At 38.1% G+C, this 18,493-nt stretch overlaps 1 protein-coding gene across 3 annotated transcripts in view; it reads left to right on the top strand.

Moving 5' to 3' along the window:
• Window positions 1–18,493, top strand: part of sema6cb (semaphorin 6Cb) — a 163,273-nt gene that overhangs the window by 50,636 nt on the left and 94,144 nt on the right. For all 3 annotated transcript variants that reach the window (XM_008430892.3, XM_008430890.3, XM_008430893.3), the window contains exon 4: window positions 14,133–14,300. The gene's annotated coding sequence lies outside the window, so the exon portion shown is untranslated. The remainder of the gene's footprint in view (window positions 1–14,132; window positions 14,301–18,493) is intronic.

Genomic DNA, 18,493 nt, shown 5'->3' with positions numbered 1-18,493 from the left:
AAGGGTACAATAGGTAACAATTCAGATCTCTTCCTTCATCTTAAACTGATTTGAAAATGAAATTGAAATAATAGACTGAATTTCTACATCAGTTTTTTATTTTTACCGAGCCGTCAAAGCCCTTTGCTCTTGAGCCACATCTATCTAGTTGCACATAGAAATCCACGCGCACACACACACGCACACACATACACGCACACACACCCCCACACACGCACACACACACATAGATTTGGCTTTAAGTGCATTCCTGAGGGACACATTAACATGTAGCAGAAGGAAGCTGCAATCAAACTCTCACCTTTCTGTCAACTAGACAACTACTCTTCCCGTTACGCTACAGTCACCCTACTAAGGACCTTCTAAGGTTAGGATTATTTTAATAAAGTGTAGAAAACACATTAATTTTATCAGCTTTGAAAAGTGAAGGGAGTAGGCATTTGTAAAATTGTATACATTTTGCAGTTCTGCTCTACAATTATATAATATATTATATCCCAGCATAAGTATGAGCAGTACTGGAATTGCAAAGGACTGCTAGAATGCAGTATTTATTGGGATATAATATTTCAAGCAAAAAAGCTAATGGTGTCAGTCATACCAAAAAATGTCTGGATTCCTGCATTCTAACTTAAATGTTCTTCTAATGTGCTGAAGAAAAGTGGGAGGTGGCTGTATAATACTTTTAATTCAGCAATGCACAGTTTTGTAGTTATATTATTTCATTAATGTTGCATGTAAACATCTGCCTTTACAGTCCACAACCATTTTGCTGTTTTTTCCTCACCATATCAAAATTATGCTGGTGGTTGCAGGGCTGCTATAGTTTTGAAATTTAATAATATGTTTTAGATTTTATAAAACAATAGAAAATGGAATCCACCACCTAGGTATTTTGTTTACTGAGGATCTCATCACACCGGCAAGCATGCAAACAAAAGCTTAAGTGTGTGGCTGCTGAGGTAAAATAAAGGATGGCGTTGACAAGGCAACAAGAGCTCATTATCTCATTGTCTATGCCGGTCCACGGTGCCTCATCGATGGGTGCCAGAGAGGAGTTTGCAGCAGACAGATGGGGTTGTGCCCCACGTTTCATACAAAAGACAACTGAGCAGGAATAAGGCATCCACAAAATGACATGTTGGTGCTGTAATCCTGGATTACCTGTCTGACTCGCTCCCTTTTGTCGTGGTCCTCCGAGTCGCATGTTCTGCATCACAAAAGATAGCATCGGCTCAGTCTCGACTCCAGGGAGGCTGTGTTTGATCTGAATTCTCAGGATGTCATTGGTGTGCTGTGGGAGCCATGTTCGTAATTCTCTACTGACCAAGTTTGGAGGGACAGGACATTTTAGCAGGCTGGGGTAGAGTAGTGCGTTTGATTTTTTTTTTCTCCCCACCCAGTCATTATGGAGGAGGATGTTGGTGATTTTCTATGCATATTTACTGTAAAAATGACAAGAAAAACAGAAATTATTGATGGAAAATATTATGAATTGCCTTATGCTTTAAACAATGTCTATCACTGCCAATTAGAAACAAGATTATTAGTTGAATAAGTAAGAAAAGCTTTATTTTTGTAGCATCTTTGGAGTTATAAAATAACAAAGCACTTCCAAGAGCCAACAATGCATAAAAACACAACAGAAATCAATTTGAACAGTCTCCTCTTGTTTTCAGCTTCACAGAGGGAAGCATTAGGAGGTCATTGGTCACAGGAACCGATGGACCTGCCAGGGACATATGAGTGCAGAAGTCTACTGACGTAACCTGGTGCTTGTCCAGGAAGAGCTCTCCAAGTCAGTGAAAGGATCTTAAATTGCTCTCTGAAATAAACTCGAAGCCAGTGTAGCTGAATCAAGATTGTAGTCGCAGTGAAACCCTGAAGGATTTTATCAAAAGCCTGACGGCAGCATTTTGAACAACTTGCAACTATTTTAGGGAGACAAGTGTATATGGCATTGCAGTAATCCAACTGTGATAAAACACAACCATGAATTATTATTTCGAGTTCAGAATGTGAGATGATGGTGCTCAGTGTGGAAGTTTTTCTCAGCTGATTGAAAAAAAGAATAAACCAGAGACTTCACAAAATTAAACCAGAATCAAATGTGATTATTTATTTTCTGATATTATGTTTTTTATTATTATTATTATTATTATTATTATTATTATTATTACAATAGCTTAGAGTGGTATACTAATTTTTAAAGAATTTAAATACATTTTTTTTAAGTTTGGTTGATTTTGCAGCTTTTACTTAACATTCATACAGCAACTTTGTAGGTGAGGAGTGTTCTCAGAGAAGGTGTCCCTCAGGAGAGAGCAGAAGGCAAAGCTTTTTTTTCTGTCTCTAGACTATCTCTAGTCTAGTATTTCTCACATTTAATGGCTTCAGTTCTGTCTAGATTTCTGTTTCGCAGCAACAGGATATGTTCTGCAGCAGGTGTTTACCAAGGGATACATCTTGTGTTTGCAAAAAGTGAGTGGGAGACAAAGATCTGCTGTTTTTTCCCGCTTGCAATTTGCGTTATTTTAGTTGAAAACACACTGGCAGCCTCCAGAATTTTAGGAACAAATAAACCCGTAACTGAGAGCAGGCAGAGACGCTCGAATTCCAAAACTGAAGGCTTGTTCATCACATGTGTTTATCATATGCTGCTGAAACACATTGTGCAGCCGTCTTTTTTGGCTGACGTGAGCAAGAAGGCATTGAGAAACATAGTGTGACTGATAAAACCGCACAATAAATATATTATAAGGTCTAAAACGGACCACACTGTTTTTTTTTCTGAAACATTTTCTACAGTTGTTCCAACTCCTTCTGAATGATAATCTCAGAACCTAAAAATGTTTGAGTTTTTAAGTAGCACATATGTTAACAGTTGAAATTCTCCTCGGATCTTAAGACAAGATTAGCATGATTTTGTGATTTTTGCCTCAGATTCAAGATTAACATTTTAAACGGAGAAGAAAATAATTAAAAACTTGTTTGTGGAAGCAGATGTGTCTGGTGCGCAGATTAAGTAAACCAAAAGTAATCACGATTCAATTTTGTATTTAAAATTTCATTTGTGATTAAGCAACAATTTTTTGACTCTTATTATTTTAATCATTAATTTCTTTTCTGGCGTATGAGAATAAGCATTTTGTTAACTGAAATCCACGCAAAAGTTTGCTGACCATATAAAATATCCATCCAAGTGACTATATAAATTACTAGTGATGAAGATTGTGAGTAAACATATTCTTCAGCCGTTGTGAGTTGTCGCTCATATTCTTGTGGCAGTAAAACTAGTCTATTTGCAGTGTTTTAGTTTGCCAAACTTTAACATGAAAAGCTACAATTGTTCTTCAAGAGCATTGCTTATTAATATATATTGGTTTGTAGCTCATTTAACTAAATCCATGAATGTGTCTTTATGTGCAGTTGTGCCAATGAGGAGCCTTGACAGTAGGGTAAAGTCCAGAAGAGCCTTGACAGTAGGGTAAAGTCCAGAAGAGCCTTGACAGTAGGGTAAAGTCCAGAAGAGCCTTGACAGTAGGGTAAAGTCCAGAAGAGCCTTGACAGTAGGGTAAAGTCCAGAAGAGCCTTGACAGTAGGGTAAAGTCCAGAAGAGCCTTGACAGTAGGGTAAAGTCCAGAAGAGCCTTGACAGTAGGGTAAAGTCCAGAAGAGCCTTGACAGTAGGGTAAAGTCCAGAAGAGCCTTGACAGTAGGGTAAAGTCCAGAAGAGCCTTGACAGTAGGGTAAAGTCCAGAAGAGCCTTGACAGTAGGGTAAAGTCCAGAAAGTATTCTTTTAACGTTAAAGATGCTTCTTCAAAATGTCAGCTTGGTGACGACAGCTATAAAACTGCTCAGTGCCTCCAAAAACGTGTATAGTTTTGTTTGTTTCAAACTGAAGACAAAAATCTGGTGTTTTCAATAAACTCCAATATGGTTCCAGTTTTTTTTTTTTTTTTTTTTCCTCCGTATGGACATTTCCTGAATTGTTACCATGTTGACTGTCTGTATTTGACATGACTCATTGAAAACATGGCTCATAACATATTTTAATATAGTTTTCTAAGGCGTTCTTTGGTCAAGAGAGATAGATAGGAGTGAGTTTCCAGCCACCTCATGGAGGAAGCTCATTTCAGTAACTTCTCTCCAGCATCTTGTTCTTTTAATTAAATGTCATTACTGTAGGTGAGGAGTCTGAACGGAGACAGACCAGTAAATCGAGACCTCAGATATTTTAGCTCTGTTGTTTTTTTCCCCGTAATGACAGACTGGAGGGCATGCGTTCCTGGATAATAGTTCACAATCTCCATCTCCTGCTTCATCCTCCCATCACACATTATTAGGACACCTAGATACTTGTACTTCTCTGCTTGGGTAAAGATTGACCTCTGGCCCTTTAAGCTGTGCTTGAAGGTGAATCCAACCATATCTAGTTGGTATTGGTTAACCTCACTCGTCAGCTTTGGCTGCCTAACCTCCAGTGAGGTGACATACCATGTCTGCAAAGCCAGATTTTGCCTCTGGTAATTGGCATGTCCAGGCACTCATCAGCTTTCATGGCCCCTGATCCAGATGTTCCTGCCTTCAGGAGGAAAAAATTGCAATAGACACAATAAAAACCCCTAATACTTTTATATTTTCTAATTTTCTCTGAAATCTACTTTTTGGAATTTCAAATAACTTCTCATGTGTTGTCAAAAATCGGTTCAGTCTAAAATTGTCCAACATCTCAACTTTTAAAGCTGTACTCGGTGGCTAGTTTGTATTTATTTTAGAACAAAAATGTTTTAAAAACAGGTCACTAAAAAAATGTTTCAGGTATGCGTGTGGATCATGAGAAAAAAATGTTAATGAAAGGGTTTTTCAGTCGGTTTGAGTCAGGGGGAGAGATTTAAGAGCTTTTTAAAGTTATAAATTTACCACTTGACAAACAAAATGAGAGCCTTTTGGCATTCAATAAAATCTCCTAGGATGAATGTTATTTTTCGTCTGGTATATATAGCCCAGTGACGCCTCATCTGACTTTATTACTTTTTTTTTGTCAGCTCACACGACATTTGCTTTTGACATATTCCAATTTAGCTGTCAAAGTTTATGAAAGCATGAAGAAGGAAAACACATCAACAAACCACAATGCACAACACAATCTGCTGTTTATACTTTTTGACCAATAATATCCAGAGATTAACTGCCTGGTTTAATCAGATATAAATAGATATTCATATATTTGAGTTGATGCATAACCGGCAGTGGAAAGCAGACAGTTGACGTAATTGGGAACAAAGAAGGAAAAAAATATAAAAATACTCAACGTCTCTATGCCTCAGTAATCCACATTTACACGGAGCTCAGCTATATGTGCATGAAGGTTTAGGAACATTTATTTGTGACTGCAAAAAAAAGTGTTCATATCTTTATGTTCACATAAATATTAGTGGAGGCGTTTATTGCAGGATGACGGTGGGGGTGAAAAGGAGCCTTTCAGTATAATGCGCTCTTTAATAAAGACACAAGTTGGCAGATTGGGAGTGTCAGCGCATGTGGCACATAGCCTCCTCAGGTGATTTATGAGCACACTGCTAGGCTATTACATTACGGGCCCCAGTTCTATTCTGCGATTGTGATAAAAGCAGCCCAACCTCTGTTGAAACACCACAGGTACAAGCATTTTGTTTTAGTTGAATATCTCCTTTTTTTAGATAATGGAATTATGCATGAGGAGAATGTAATCGTGTTGTCTGTGTAGCAGATGCAGCTCATTTATTAGGTTAGCTTTTGTGCTTTTTGTCCTTCAGAGTTTGCAGCTTCTATTCAAGGGGGAATGGGCTGAGACTGTTTGCATCTTCATTAAATTTTCAATTGTTGTTTGAGCTGGATTATTAGACGTGCTTGTCTGCAAAAAGGTATCTGTCCAGGGTTCCATTTGTTTTCCAATATTTCTATACAGTTGGGACCAGACAGGGGTACAGGTCATCATTGCATCTTTATTTAGGCTTTTTATCAAAACTTAATGGGCAAATCAACACCAGACAGAAATCTACATTTTCCCATCATCGTCTTGGTCTCAGCAAACCTGCTGCAGCAGGAACTGAGGAGAACTGAGCATAACAAAGAATCCAGAAAGGTGTTTCATGTTCACAAGTTTTTCTCTTTCATAGATCAAAGAAATATGAAGTAATTTATTACCAGTTAAAAGTGTCTTAAAAACTTTTATCAGAAACAAAGTCACATGTAAACTAAACAGCTTCAGTTCCATTTCTGGACATCCAGTGAGGGATGTCAACATTTGTGCCTTTTTGTTTTGTAGGGATTTTATTCCCTCAAGAATAATTTCACTCAAATTAAATATTGTTTTTTTAAAAAACATGCAAATAGATACATTTATTTTAAGTCCTTTACTAAAACTTTCCAAATAAAATCATCCATGCCTCTATGTTCTTCACTTAAAAGGCAAACTGCTACTTCCAAAAGGTGCAAATCTGCAGTTTCTTCCTGCTCTGCTGAGCTTTGGACTTGGCCTTGTGTTAGTGGAGGGAGATGGGTGAGAGGCCAACACAGCGAGGCCAGAGTTTGCACAGCAGAGCATCGCAGCTGAAACGCCAGTTGTCAACCTCCGGCGGAGAGAAAACTACAGGGCATCAGCCAGAGTGGTTTGGAAAAAGGACGAGTCAGGGTCGCTTTCAATTAGCACAGCATGTCGTCACTGCAGAGAGCCTCTAGGGCAGAGAGGAGAAGGCTGGATGTAGCCTTGGGCTTAAAGAAGGAGAAAGGAAGGAGAAGCGGGCACAGACCAAACAAGTCAAGATAGAAATACAAACTCTTAAAAACTTGCTGTATTCTGACAGGGAAGTCGGAGCTTCTCAGACCTCCTTCAAGGGTAAAATTGTGCCTTTTGCTGCCTTGAATATGTGCATCCAAGCACATTCAGAAATGAAAATTGCTTTTTTTTTTTCCCCACAGTAAATCAGTACAGTTGGGAGACAAGAATTCCAGCAATTTCTGACCTTTTATTAATACATAAACACTGTACAATGCCTTCTTTCAGAAAATTCAAGAGCAAAATCAGTGTTTTAGAGAATTTATGAAGGCGTTTAAAGGTCATTGGCAGCTCTTGACGGTTTCTGACAGGCCGATGGCTCTGTTGGCCGTATTGTCTCTTGGGACAGGGTGCCAACAGATTCCAGTCACGGCAGCTCAACAAAGCCTCGTCTTTACACATTTTCTACTAAACTAGTGGAGTTGAATATGAGATGAACTTTGTCAGCTGTGAGGGTGCGTCTCAGAAATACCTCCCAGAAGAATGAGAGAGCGGAATAATTATCAGGTCCAGCAGTCCACTTAACTCTGGCAGCCTCTCAAGAAATTATTTATAGGAATAGAAGGGTTAAAGACTATCACCTTGTCAAACTTGCTGATAAAGAGCAGTCTCTGATTTTTTTTTTATTTTTATTTGATTAAAAGATGAAAGATATTTCCTTTACTTGGAGTTTAAAGCAAAAGCCAATGCTTGTCGTCTGCATGATTGCCACAAATAAATCATCGGTTTTACGTCCTGGACGTCAGAAATGGCTACTAGTTACTGCCCTTAATGCTTTAAATGCACGGTGGGACATTTTTCTCCTTAGATCTCTGAAAACCAGCAGAGCAGGATACGACTCATGGTCTGCTGCTGATGTGGCACTTTGAAACAAATGAAGCTGCTCCCCATTTGAAATTCATTGGCTGTTTGTGAGGCTGTTTATATTTAGTGTGGGTGTGCAACGAGTTCAGTCATACCACTGTGGCAGTTAATTGGAAACTATTGCACAAATGCATGTTTCCCTTCATGCTGTGAATGGAAACATTATTTTGGCATTGCTGAATGTGTTTGACTTGGACTTGACTCTTGAAAAAAAGTCTATCAGACATTTTTTCAATTATTTTACCGTGAGTACAGCTAAGTAAGTAATTTAAGTATGGCTCCAACTTGCTCACAGGAAAATCCTGTTTACTAACAGTGAGAAAGTTATCGTGTATTTACTGATACTTATAACCAGCACTCCTCCTAATAAACCAAATATATCACACACTTCATTTGTGTGCAATCTTCATCTACACTTACTGGTTATTTATGTGTTTTAAAGTAAATTGTTTCAACCTGATGAGAATTTAAATGTGATGCTTTTCACTTGTTAACACTTGTGGAAATGAAAACCGAACACAATTTGACACATTTTTTTTTCATTTGCTATAAAAGAAAACGATCAAATTAAATAAGTGTATTATAGAAACTGTACTCACCTGGTGTTTTGGTAATTAAAAAGCTTTATAAGAAAGGTACCAAAACACATTTCATGTACTCTTTGTAGCTTTGAAATCTTGTATTTTTTCCCAAAAAATCTTTGTGTCTTTTGTTAATTTAAAAAAAATATTTTTATAACATTATTATTGTCAACATTATTAATATTCTTGTGGCTAATGAATGCAGCTTCAGCAGGTAGAAAAATAACCCAAACTTATTGTGTTTAATTTAACAATGTGATATTTTATACACCTTTGACACAAAGGCTCTCTCTGGCGTTTCTTTAAAACAACTTTTAAGCTGCAGAAGAGCTATCACGGAAAACTTTAGAAATTTCGAATGTAAACATTGTCACAAACCACAAATGTGTACATTTCTCTAGCTTCATATTAGTACAGCTGTACAGGCTGTATAAAGCTATGGATCCAGCTCAATACGCTCTGATACCTCAGACCTCGGTGGGAAAATACTTGAATCTCAATAGCATAGTTAAATCATGAAATTATCATGCAAAAAGCTGACCAGCAACAATGAGAATAATTTTATTTTTATGATTCATACAAAATTGTGCCATTGATTATTGACAATGGTTTAAATTATATATATATATATATATATATATATATATATCATTTGTTCTTTAAAATCAACTTTATTTTTGCATAATTTTATCTTTTGACGAATGCCTGTCTAATTTCTTATGCTTAGTTTAATGAAAACAATTGTAATTCTAAATCTGCAAGTTGTATGAATAGTTTTGGGTTTTTACTGTAGATGTTCCATAGTAAAGGCTGATTTAACAGTGTGTTGGTGATGTGGGGATGCTTTAGTTCTGGTTAGTACTTCATTGTTGAGTGTCACAAAAATAATGTTGCTATTTGGGAAGCATCCATGTAAATAATTGCACATTTACTCCACCATGTTGTCCGATCCTTCTTTACCCTACTCTGCACCAAATGTGTCCTCTGCAGCTTTGATGTGAGCTCTTTATTAGTTTTGTATGAAGGGAAAGTGTGGAGAATAAATTGAGCTCAGGCTCTCTGTACATTTCTGGGCCTTTTTGTTTTCTGGATTGTAATGGCAAACAAGACGCATGTGGGAATAGGAGGAGGAAAATTGTCTCAAATGAAAACACCAGCAAATAACACGACCGTTGTTTTTAGTTAACATTGTGGTCAGAGCAGCTGAGCTGTTTGCTTTTAGCAGGTGCATTGTGGGGAAAGGCCTAGAGGGAATTGGGTAATTTGTTAGACATTCTTTTTACTACTGTGTAGTTGTTTGGCCTTTAATTGAATTCTTGTGTTCAAATTCTGACTCTTCTTTCCTCAATTGTACATTCCTCTGCATTTCTGCTGTGAAAATTTCTATTTTTAGAGGAGTAAGTGGATATTTTTCCTTTGGTAAGTCCCTTCACCCCTCATAATTGTCACTGCTCCAATTCCTCCCCTTGTCTAAAAGATGGCAATTAATCTAATTAGTAATCAATCAGCCATTGGGTCTCCCGCCTCTTCTGTGCTAATGGAGGATATGACAGGCCTGGACCCTGCATTATTAATGCCTCCATTTCTGGAGCCCAGGGCCCCCTTGACGCCTACGGTCAGGGGCCATTGATCACGACCACAACCCAATGAGCTCTGCAAGGACTGTGGGGAAATATCCACAAAGTGGTAGGAGTAATAATAGGGAATGTGGTGAGCTTGGCTGTGGTGCTACAAATTTGTTTTGCTAGAATTAGGGCAATTTTTGGAAAGGAATTACTTCGCCAACTTTGCTCAAAGGAGGAGATTAAATTGACACAAAACTCCTGAAAGTGAGACCTGGAGTGCAAGGGGATGCTCAAGGTGGGTGTTTGAAGGAGTAAATTGTTTGTCAGAGTGGTGTTAATGGGAATGAAGGGCTCCAAAAAGCTCATTAAGGAAATGTGGCTGGCTTCAAAACTATTATGGCAGGATAAGGGAAACCCTCTGTGGGGCTATTCCTTGAAAATAAGATTAGAAATTATAGAATCTTACTAACACAAGGGTGCAATGATCACAGTCTGCCAGGGAAACAGTTTCTGCAACATTATCCTTCATCTCCTATGCATTCCAGTCACATTGTCTAATAGCTTCAGCAGCTGAAGTTGCAGCGCTTGATAATAGTCCCACCTGCTGATCTCATTCCGTATAATCAATACTGGTTGCCACTCTATTCAGACTGGAGTGGAGAAAGTCTGAGTCAAGCAACAGACATAGGCTGAAGGTCCTCCTCATTCTGTGCCCTCTTTAGCTAAATCTGCCGGCCCTAATTTCTCTAACATCTCTGCCAGAGGCTCTTAATCATGTTACTTATCCAGTCCACATGTTGTTTTTGAGAACACACTTTTTTGGGGGAATTGATTGAGCGCTTCTAAAGAGTAGCAGGTTGTAATTAAGAGATGGGGATTCTAGGCCTTGATATCTAAATTTGTTTTGCACATGTGGTGGGTTTCAGTAAATCATTCTTGTTTTGGAATTAGCCATATTCTGAGTGGTTTTGGGAATCCAGGACAGTGAAGCCGATGCATGTCTTCAGTGGGTAGTTGCTTTAGCCTGAATCCCAAGTTTCTGCACTGGTTTGGGTTTGTTATTTCCAGCTTAAGCTCACATATATATTAAGGTAATACTTGGAAACGACAATTAGTAATATCTGGAGACAATTATAGACATTTGCATGGCTTAAAATTAAGTTAATATGCTTCACTATGTGTCACGAGTTGTCATTGTGATTGTGACATAAAGTGGTACTTTTATGATGCTTGAGATTAAATATATTGTGCAGTTCTTGTATATAGCATTTGAAGAATTATCCATAGCTTTTTTTATTTTGCATTCTACTGCAGGTTGTGCATCCTTCAGTCACCCAATATAAGCCAATGCTTACATGGCGTGGAGTCCAGTAGGCATTCTTAGGTTTACCAACTTGTCCTTTATTTACTGACATAAATAACTTCTATGATCTTTTTAGATATGTATTCTATCAAATATGTGGTTGCAGCTACAATGTTTCTTTTTTTAAACATTTTAATATTTTTTTCAATAAATTGTAGTTGATGTCACTGAGTTATAAGCATTTATTCAAGTGTTCATTGGCTTGGTTTCACATGACTGTTTTTTTGGAAGTTTGAATATGTAAATTATTTCTTTAGTTTTGACTCAAGTTTTATTCCTCCTTTAATTCTTCAGTATCAAATGTGCACTACTTACAATATGAAACATAAAATAGGCTGTTTTTATTTGGGGTCTTGCAAGACCTGGCCAAAGTTTAATTATCAGTATAGTGAAATTAAGTCTTAAAGCCATGGTGTTTTTTATTTTGTTTTTTTTTCCCAGGCCAGCTGCATGTTACATTTGTTTAGTTTGTTTAGGTATGACATAAAGCAGTGATTCAGTGGGACTGGTTTGGGCCAATCTGGTCTCAATCTAATATGTTGTAGCTTCACTTCATGTGTTTAACTTGTTATCTTGGCAAAGAGTCATCCTGAAGATTATTGATATGTAAGAAAATACTACAAGAGGCAATGGCTTTAAACCAGAATCCTCGGCCAATATATTTTAAAACAGTTTTAAAATCTTTAATAAAACATGGCAGTGTGTGGTTTCTTTATTCTCCATTTCCTTTCAGACAAACCTTTGTAACAGATTTGTTGTAAAAAGAGGCATTTATTATAAGGTTCTGTTTAAATAAACCCTCCTCTCCATGTGTTTTTAGAGATGGTGTATGTTACTCCACGGGCTGCCATTGTATGACTAAGACATTTGGTCATTTGGCACAGTGACCTTAACATTTCCAGCAGCCAGCCCCCGGACCCCTCCAGTTTTTACAGCACGCAGGTTAAGTCACCACAAACCGGCATGTTGAAGCTGTCACACAGCTCTGCTTAATTTACAGAGAGTCTGGGGTTGTTAAGAATTTATAGGCCTTCAGTGGCTTTATGGTGCTATGATGGGAGTGAGTGGCTGTGTTCAGCTCACACCAGCTGTAGCCGGCTGCCTCATTCAACAGGGATTTAGACAGCAGCTCATCTGCTGCGCTGCGGGAGTTGGTCAGTGGACATGCTTGATCCACGGCTAAGGTTGTAGGGAATTCCTCCAAAGTGAGGATGTCTCTTCCCAACGCTTTACTTGAGTGGCTTGAGGGGGGGCTGGTGAAAACATGCAGATAAAGTGTCTCCAGGGGTTCGTTTAGTTACTGGAAATCTATAGACCAGTTACTGTTACTCAGCCATGATCATCATAAACTACTTAAACATATGTGGTGGGAATGCTGAATTTGCAATAATGGATTCCCAGGAAGTTTATTAGTAACATATGCTCCTATGTATAATGTGGTTTATTTGGGTGGGGAGGCTAAATAAAGGATGTCAGTGTGAGACAGACTTTGCAGTGCTGCACACGTGAGTGTGAAGAACAAAAGCAAAATAGGGATGCTGATAATTATATGGAACTAAAAAAAAGCTGTGTAAATAAGTACTGAATGAGAAAGGAAAGCTGTGAATAGTCTGCTTGGGAATATCTGATGTAAAGCTGATGTTTCAATAAACCTTAACCACATAAAGAGACAAGACCTACATGCTTGAATAGAAAGCCAGCTAAACATTTTTCTTCGGTTGTTTCGAAATTCAACAGATCCATCCAGATCCCCTTCCCTGGTGGATCTGAATGATTTTCCTTAACTTTTTTAAAAAAACTTTTCAGTTTTTGTTTCTGTTATTGTGAACACAGTGTTTGTTTTGAAGCAAATATCTGCTGTTATATCAGCTTCCATATTGTCTGTTGCAAAAACAAGGTTTAAATGGATACTTTAAAAAAAAGTTATTAGTTGTAAGTCTGAACTGAAAGGAACAACTCATCTTACTTATATAGCATCAATGGATTCATTTTTAGGTTGAAAAAAGTCCAGTTGCTCTAAGTTGTGCTGTTGTCCTCTGTTGCTGTGATTTCTTTAAAGCGTCTTATTTTCACAAAAATCTGATAGTAAAAATATTACACAAATAATTACTAAACAAGCACATGCAAAACATTATGGCACATATCACATACATTTAAAAAGTATCAATGTGAGATAAACTTATAGGGTGCATTCCTAGTTACTTGCAGCCCTTCTTAATAGACTAGACATGGGAATCAACTCGCCTTGTTGCTCTAGATGTGGATGACTAAGAATTTGTACGCCAACGTATTTCTATAACACTGTTTTTGTTTTGCAGCAAATAACCTGGAGCATATCTGCTTCCACATCTTCCATAAACAAACCTGCACATTGTCAGTTTCAAAAACAAGGTTTAGATAATGTACCCTGCATTTAACACAAGTGTAGGCATCTTACACCGGGTGCTGCATTTAGTCTATAGATCACTCCTGGCAATCTGTGGAGAGTGGGCGGAGTTTTGTCTTGGGAATTAAACAATTCTGAACTTATGGCCCATTTCATGTAAGGATATTAAACTGGGCATGTTTCCGCAAATGGACCCATTGTTTTCCAGGCAGAAAAGCAAACTGCTCAAACATCACCCTGCAGTCCTCCTGAACCATAAAAATCCTCAGCTTCTTTATTGTCATCACCAAGTTGTGCCCATAACCCAGCTCAGCCCAGCACATCTGGCTCTCTTTATGACTCCTCTGCTTGTGTTAGCTGTGATGTTATGACAGCACAGTGACTGAGGAGATTACTCTGAGAAGACATAAAGCCCCTCTTCATGGGGCCTCTGTGGGTCACCGGCCACCATTTAGGCAAATGTGACAAACCCCTAAGGTTTTTAAAGCAGAGCGTTTGCCGTGCAGCTGTTCGTATTGTGCATTCTTATGTGGTTTTCTGTTTGCTTTCACAGGAAGTTTGTTGAAGACTAAGCATTCTTAAAGGAGGATCCTCGAAGGGAGGGTTTAGTATTTGACGGCCCACCAACCGAGCCACTTTGTCCTTCACGCAACAAGACAGATTGTTACCTTGGAGAAGTAGGAGGAGCACAGATTACTGGATCGTTGGACGTGACAAAACTGTAAGATCACATGACCTTCTTTTCTCCTCTTGTAATGTAACTTAAATGTCAGACATTGTAAGACCTTTTACCCTCTGTTTGCTTCTTTGCACATCCTTAGAACATAAACGTTATAGGCGTAGTGTGTGACTATTCTTGTGCATCTTGATTTTTTTGTTATAGACTAAGGCTGGAAATAAATATTGCTTCTGCTGTTTACATTAACCAAACTTTGCGTAACTCAAACCCGACCACATGATTGGATCAGCACATAGCAACTCTTCTTATGATTAGCCATTCATTCTTTCTGTATATTGAATATTTATATCTGCCCTTTCTTATACATCTGTCATGAGAAAATGATGTCTCAGACTAGGGCAAAGCTGTGAATTTGAGGAAAAATATTTGCAAAGTTTTAAACGGCTGGAACTGTGAAAAGTAGTTATTATAAAGGCATATAAAGACTTATAACAATGTCTCCAGTAGCTGCAGAGGAGGTTGTATCTGCTTAAATTCACCAGGTTTCTGATGGAAGATGAATGGAGAAGTTTGGGAGTTTAAATTTAGCAGTGTGTTAGGTAATGGTATTACTGGTTTTCCCTGATTGTGTTGCCTTTGCAGGTTATGATGATATTGTTTTAGCTTGACCAAAGAATAAAAAGCACAGTAGAGGGTTAACACAAAGCTTTGTCCTTGCAAGCTCCTTTTTTCACTCACTGAATGTTCACATTCTGGTTCCCTCTATTCACGCTTGCTTTTCAAAGCTTCACTGTTCTGTGATCCCCTCTTTTGGCTGGCTGTGCACACGTGCAGCTCGGGACCAAAGTAGAGTATTCTGCATCAGTCAAAGTGAATAGAAGCCCACCATGTTGGCAATGCACTTTGCTGACGGCAGAGAAACATCACTGCTGATTCCTGGTTGAGTGTATGAGAATGAGGTTTTGTTGCTGAGCTGGATCTCTGGCATCATGGTGGCATGAGGGGCCCCAATGTCATTATTGATGGCACAAAGATGCATCAACGTAGGTTGAATGGGACAGAATGGTAGTCAGTGCGGGTGCACAAGCATGAAACGCGATCAGACCTCTGAGTTGAATGGAGGTGTTATTCTGCCAAATGCAGGAGTAAGAGAGAGGGAGGCAAAAAGAATGAAGGGCATTGCTTTCATATCTTGTCACCCACTTGCTTAATAATGCAGGCACTATGTCGCTGCCACTGTGAAAGAAGCGTAGTTTTAAATGTATGGACATTTGCTCAAAGCCCACTTGCCAGGAACTTTCTGAAAAGGTCTTTGTGTGGATCGTCAGAACACAAAGCGGCTTTTTGAAAACCCAGCTTCTGTTGTGATGATGCTAGATTTACTGCAAATTAACTGAGATAAACTTTTAACCCACATGATTTTTTTTTATCATACAATTTGTAATAACAGTTATTTATGGGTTTCCTGTTTATTTATTTTCCTGCAGCCTGAATGTTGTAGTTGGAGTAAAGAAAGATATACTTAAGTACATGCCACAGTTGGACTGCAGATGACTCTTATTTCATGGTAAACTGTGAATTGTGAACACAAACATTGTTTGTGTTAAATATATATATATATATATATATATATATATATATATATATATATATATATATTTTAAGTTTTGGCCTTAAAGCTTACATGAATCCTCTCAGAGAAAAGAGTTATGCATCCGATGTCCTGATCCAAATTTAAACTCAGATTCTTGTGTGTATCTGTTTCACACTTGAGTCACCAAAATGTCCCATGTGTATATTTCGTTGTCTTTGCCCTCTTATAAACTCACATTGACCTCTCTCACTCGTTACCCAGAGGGCTTGAGTCTTTGCCTCTGCCCTTATTTTCTTCTCCTCTTCATCTGTTTCTCTACATTTTCTTCTCCAAGCCATGCTATCGTTCAGTGTTAAATGAGGGCACTGCCACACTTCGATGTGCTGTGACAAATTGGCACAGAGGAGGCAGATGGTGTTGGGGAGGAGACTGGTTGTCATACCATTTGCTGCAGTGACATGAATTGATCTTTGCGCCGCGGAGCAAACACACAAGCTCCATTTGTGTAATCTTGACTTTGGTTACTTTGTGTGCACCCACACATCACACCCCAGCACACTCTGATCCGCATGCCACCCTACCCTACACCCGTCCCCATTAGTATCAATGATGTGTGCAGTGGAGGCGCACATTTGCTGTCGGAGGGTCTTCGCTTGGATCCGCTCAGAAAGCTGAAAGAATGCTGAGAGATTTCACACAGGGACAGAGAGCTTAGACTAATGGCTGACTGCTGGGACTCTGGGAGCCCTAATATACAACTTGCTATAGATGCATGGCATTATCTGCATTCTGTATATGACAACAAGCTGTACATGTTTGCAGGCTGTTCTATTTACAGAACTGCTTTTATTTAACAAAGTTTACCCTTAGGGTTTTGGTGAAACTTGACTCAAGTCCCTGTGGATGTTTTTCACTGCAACCTGACTTTTAGTTAGATCATAGTTTGTCTGACAAGGAGTGCCATTGCTCATTAGGCTGAGTCCTGAGGATGTGGAACCGCTCCCCAGTTGGGTTTTCTTTAGAAAAGCAATGGATGGGTTTTTGAAACACTAAATTTATCTAAAATCTTGTTAGGCTGCATGAACAATGTTGTCTATGCAATACAAAAGTTAGACTTCAGAGACAGACGGTGCCCCACACAATGATTGAAACTACTGCTGTGAGTGCCCTTCCTACCCCCTTTTTACCAATAGATTCAGAATTGGCTTTGTTTGTGCGCATAAACAAGAAATTTGACATTTGTGCTCTAAATAAAAATATTGCAACTCTATGCTAAAGAGAAATCCAAATAATAGGTTGGAGTTATTTAGAGTTTTTAGAGTTTTCCCCTTCTTTTTTACAAGGTTTTGTACTCTAACCAGGTAAACACACTGGTGACTGAGATGCCAATAAAAATATTTATTTTGTCTGATGAACTATTTTGTGTGTTGAGTTGGCAAAAACACTTTCATAATTAACCTGTTAAAATAACCATTGATGACCCTTTTTCATTTTTCTGGCAGAGTCCACAAGATTCTTATTTAAAATGCCTTATTATTGTATTCTAACAAAATCCTCAGGTTCTGTGGAAGAGAAACAGCCACATAACATCAGAAATCTTCCACCATGCTTAACGAGACACACTGACATTTACGATAGTCAGCCAGAAATTGCTAAACAACCCTCCAAAGAGCAGATTGGCGTGCAGATAGCACTTGTAGGAATTTATGAAGAGTTGTTAAACCCCTAGATGCCACTCTTACTGGCAGTTCTTCAACAAACAGCTTTGGAGATTTTAATTTTTATGTCCATTACCATCTTCCTCACAATTTTGGTGTAAGATACACTTGAGTCCAAGTCCAGCCTTGTTCGTTAACGTTTGTTATTTTTGAAATTTTATTTTTTGTCCTGACTGTGGGCAATTTAGACTAGTAGTTTTATTTAGTATATGACCAATCTTTACTCATTCAAATAAGTATGTAGCTACCTGTACATGTACTCAAAAGGGATGGCATTTTTTTTTATTTTAAGGAGTGGTTAAGAAAAACTTTGTTTAGTCACATTACTACAGATAAAAAAAAGAAATCAATGCATTCCAATGAAGTGTAGACATTTTGATTAATTAAAAATTAAAATAAATTATAACTGCCAAATGTAGGTGTTTTTACAAGTTATTTGGCATAGCATTCACATTGTTGTATATTTATCAGAAAGCCTGCAGGCCCAGTGCAGAGATATTGATCCACAAACCTGTAATCCTCTGGGTGTTTGCAACATGCATCTATAAAGCAAAAGCCTTTTTATTCTTTTTTCTTTTACCAATTCTGTAGGGTACTTTTTTTGGAATGCTCTTTAACAGTGATCTGATGAGATTTGTGATTACATTCCCTCTAAAACCCTTTTTTTTTTGTATGTATACGTCTAGGAGCTTTAGACTAACTAAACCCACATAAACACTAAATTCAAACCTCAAACAGATCCCACATTTATAATGAAAAGTTCATGTGTTGTACACCCAAAAATGCTTAGCTGATGTCAGTTTGATTGAGAAAACACAAATGCACTTAAAAATCTCCGTTTGAGTAACAGAAAACAGTCACGTTCTGTAATAGCTCTTTGTAAGGATAAACAATCTGCAGGCATTTTGCTCCATGTCCAGCAG

Source organism: Poecilia reticulata, chromosome 16 (genome assembly GCF_904066995.2).
Source record: "Poecilia reticulata chromosome 16, P_reticulata-male-v2, whole genome shotgun sequence".
Taxonomy (NCBI): domain Eukaryota; kingdom Metazoa; phylum Chordata; class Actinopteri; order Cyprinodontiformes; family Poeciliidae; genus Poecilia; species Poecilia reticulata.
This window is presented reverse-complemented; position numbering and strand designations above follow the sequence as displayed.